A 4,966-nucleotide genomic window follows, 5' to 3' on the forward strand; every position below is an offset into this window, starting at 1 on the left:
TGCCATATGTATCTATGTTTATAGAGATGGATATGTATATTTATAGTGCTTCACTATACTGGATTAGTTGCTTTACATGTTTGATACGTGCTCTTGGATTCATGATACTTATGTCATTGTTATATGTGATGTTCTTGGATTTATGCTGTTTATATCATGGTAATATATATGCATTTACCTTTTTGGCACACACCTATATGGAGGAGGCTATGATCAGGTATGACATACTTAGCATCATGCACCATCCCGCATGATTGCATGCTGGGCGATTGACGAATCCATTATTGTTGAGCTCGTCGGGCGGCTACATGAGGGCCTGCACACAGCGTGACCACTGCATGGGTAGTGGCATAGCACTCGGGGTGTGTATGGCAGGTTGCTCGGTGGTGCACCGCCGGGGTGCTCATGGGTAGCACGATACAGCGGGGTTGCAGCCTGGATCCCTCCCCGTCATCGCGTACCGGGAGATGAGAGCATTGCACTCCCTCATTATGTCTGAGGTAGGAGGATAGGTGTACTCCGACAGCACCCCGTCCACTCGATCACTCATCAGGGGTAGTGACGGCAGAGTGCACGGTGTCACAGCCCTACCCACTCGGTCTCGCCATCACGTGTGAGACGGCTGACTGGCGTCATAGGTGACCATGTCATATTGCGTCATATGCACGGATTGCATTCTTTATGATTTATGCATTTTTGTGATTGCATATGATTGACATGCATACAGGATACATGCTTTTGCTCTGACTATTTTTATCTGTGTATGTTCACAGTCAGTTGCACAAGCCTCGCAGGTGAGTACAGTTTATTTCAGTTATGAATTTTCTTATTATTCTTGCTATAGACTATACTTTATGCCTATTGCTGGTTATTACAGTTTATTTTAGCTATGCATATCTGTTATACTGTTAGGAGACTGTACCGTAGGTTGTATTGTTAGGAAACTGTACTGTAGGCTCTATGGTTTAGTGTACTGTACCATAGTATGTTACTGGTGGTTATATGTTGTTGTACATATCTGTTGGATTACCTACTGAGTTCTTTGAACTCACCCCGTTGTTATTATTTTTTTTAGGTTGAGGCCGACGGGAGATATTCCAGTCGATAGCCCCATTATCGCGAGGATTTTCTTCGTCGGATTATATTTTGCTTTTGCATCTTATATACTTGTATTGTGGGTTTGTATTGTGGACATTGAACATTCGGGTTCACTACTTTTGTTTTTCCGCTGCGGATTTTCTCATTACTTCATGGATTTGTTTTCTTCGTTGTAGTGGAGTAGGATGTTTACATATATCTTTGAGGATTTTATATCGTCCTTCCTTATTAAACTGCGTGGATTGGATTATATGTTGAACTGTGTGGAATGTTGATATAAACTGCGTGGTTTGTTTCTTATTTGTATTGTATTGTTCCGGCCATGTGTGGCCGAGGTATAGATATATGTATTCTGGATTCATATTGTCACCCGTACAGGGGAGATGCTGTCAAAATTTCTTCTGACAGGGACTACCTAGGGTGTGACAATTATATACATCCCAACAAATGAACTAATCATCGTTCTAACATGATTTCTTTAATTAAATGAACTAATCATATTTCATGTATCATGTAGAGTAATCAGTATATGAATGAACATATCATTCATATAAATATGTCGCATATTGTTAACATATAACAAGCTGACATGAACTAAATGGACTAATACTGTTTATACATAATGATAGTAACAAAACTCTTACAAATTAGATAGGCTGATACCACTCCCACTAGCACTGACGCTAGTGCAGTGCCCAACATAATCCCCTTCAATCCGGACTCATTTGAGGCAATCTCAGATAGACCAACTTCAAGATTTTCAATTTGATCTATCATCGACACTTCTTTAGAATCCTCTTTAGATTCTTCAGGATCCTCCTCTTGATCCCTCTCAAATTCTTCAGGATCTTCCTTTAGGAACTCATGGTGAAGTAGCTCCACACACAACTATAAGGTTCTCCTTTCGGAGAGCCTCCATATCTGGTGTGCTACCATCTTTGGATTCTCCGGCAGTGAATGAATCAATGCCCAGATCTTGTAATTATCCAGGATTGGAAACTCTTCTTATTCAAGTTTCCAGGACTGGTAATCATCTGTGCTATCTTTAAATTGAAATTAAATAAGTTAGTATAAAACTAACTAACCAGTACAAAACTTGCTTAATTTAATTTATATAGGCATAGAATCAACATTATTAATCAAGAAAAATAAATTTTCTTGATTTTTAGGAGTCTAAATTGACTAATCCATTTGATCGATTGATTGAGAATCCAAATCCTGAGCTCTGTCCAATGTCCTCATTAGAACTAATCAACTCGACTGTGATTTCTTACCTATGTTCTGTTAATCTAAGCTCATTTAAGTCAATCTCAGACTTATTGATCAAACTTAGATCCATTTGATCAAACCAATGTCTATTAGATTAAGTCTGACCCATTAGAACAAATCTAATTAATTTAGTTAAACCAACTAATGGTTTAAACTAGATCGGGGTCTAATTGGACCAAAAAATTATTCTAGTACATCTTGATCGATCGAGCTATCCAATATGTCCTCTGACACCGTAAATCGAGTCATACTCTATCTCATGAATAGCCTCCCTTAGCTCATTCAATCACACATAGCGACGAGTTATCGTGTATATTATCTAAGGCATCTAGAATTGAAATTAATAATATCAATACAAAACTAACAAACCAATAACAAAATCGGTTAATTTCTCACACATATGCATAGAACTAATATACAGAATACATAGCAAATAAGAAAAAAATAAATTTTCTTTATTTGAGGAATTCCAGTAGACTGACACACTAAATCGATCGATTATATTAGAAACAAGATCCTGATCATTAGCTTGGTCCATTGTCCTTGTTAGAACTAATCTAATCAGACAGGAATGTACAATTGTAATTGTTTAAGCCCATTTAATCAAATCATGATCCATTAGGTAGTTTGCCCCATTTGATCAAATTTGACCCATTAGAACAGATCTAGCCCATTTGATCAAATTTGATCTTTTAGAACAAATTTGGAAAGATCTAACTCAACACATGTAATCAAAACTACCCCCAATTAATAATAAACCAATCTGGTTAAACCAACCAATGGTTTGAACCAAATCTGGGTATTATTGAATTTAACTGGTCTGGTTAAACCAACCAATGGTTTGAACCAGATTAGGATCTGGTTGGACTAAGCTGGTCTAGTTCAATTTTCAATTAATTGAACCTTGATCATCAATTAAATAGTGAACAAATTTAATCGGAACAAATTAAACACATAAGCATCACTACAACAAAAACTGCAAACGACAACGGATATTATCCGTTGTCGTAGGGTAAAAAAACCGTTGTAACTGAGGGTGTTGCAGAATGTATTGCCCTACAACAACGGTTTTGAATCCGTTGTCTTTGTAGACATTTGACAACGGTTTTTATCCGTTGTTGTTTATATGCCCAAAATTTGGCTACGAAGGATACGACAACGTTTTAAAACCGTTGTGGTAGATAATTTCAACAACAGAAATAAATCGTTGTGGTAGATACGTTTTACAATAGATATAAACTGTTGTGGTAGATAACATTTGACATGCTTTGTTTTTTTTAACAGCAGTTTTAATATATTTTACAACGGATAAAACCGTTGTGTTTTATCACTTTTTACAAAAAAAATTCGTTGTGGTTTACCTATTTTTTACAACATTTTTAACTGTTGTCTTTAATGTTCATTAATACCAAACAACCAATCTTATTTTACTATAAGCAAACCACCAATACAAAACTAAATATTTAATACATTAAATCCAAAATAAACATCCATATATAATTCATCTTGTAGCCATATATACAAAAATATACAAAATGAGTTGTTACTCATCAAAATACACATGTTTTCCATTACTATCCATATATACACTAAATCACATGTTTTCCATTTGCTGTTCGATCTCCATATGGCTGGCTTTTAGTTTACAAAATAGCAAGGCAAGCTACATCTAACAAAGCTCACTTCTTGCATCAAAAAAACTCAAGCCACCTCACGAATTGGCAGACCTGCAAGAGAAAAGTTTTAACAAAACTTATCAAATTCCAGAATTCCAAAAGGATCGAATGTAATTAACCAAATGAAGGAAACAAAAACAAAAACAATAACCAAATGAAGGCAAAAACAAACCAAATGAAGGAAACAAAAAGAGGTGTTTATTAGAGAATAATAGTACATGGAATCTACTAGGAGCAATGATACCTAGCTTAGCATAGTTTACTAAATAATTAGCATTACATGCAGCTAACATTATTTAAGTGAACTATCATGCAAGATCAATAGAATCCATGCAAAGCGCATTACATCCATTAACATCTTGAAACAAAATATTCATGCAATTTTCTGTGCCATTTTCCAAACTGCATTACCTTTGAGACTTGGTAGGTACAATATGCTTTTCCATTTTGCAAGTAACAAGTTGCCAGGAGCTGCAAATTGATCTGCAATAAACAGACCCATCACAAAAGCATAAGTGAAAGTAAAAAACATGGGTTCAAAGCCTATCCAAGTAAAACTTGAACCAAAAGAATTGGATCATCATGATGAGTTATGGTAGGGTGAATTGTTTGTAGAGCTAAAACAATTCCACAAATTCCTCAAAATAGAAATCACATACGCACAGCTTTAATAATTACATAGGACACCTAAAAGAACCAAAGTGTCAATCAAATAAGTGTAGATTAAGAGCTATAATATTCACTACATTCCAGCTGGAAAAAATAGATTTTTCATTCCCATTTCATCAATACAAAGAGAAAATCTAATTGCAACTGCAGTATATAGAGCAAAACAAGAAAATCTAACTGGAAAAATAGCTGCAATGCAAGTGCAATTCACTGGTAATTTACACTGCTCGTCCAAGCAAAAGTATATAGAGCAA

This window comes from Zingiber officinale, chromosome 3A, assembly GCF_018446385.1.
Source record: "Zingiber officinale cultivar Zhangliang chromosome 3A, Zo_v1.1, whole genome shotgun sequence".
Taxonomy (NCBI): Eukaryota; Viridiplantae; Streptophyta; class Magnoliopsida; order Zingiberales; family Zingiberaceae; genus Zingiber; species Zingiber officinale.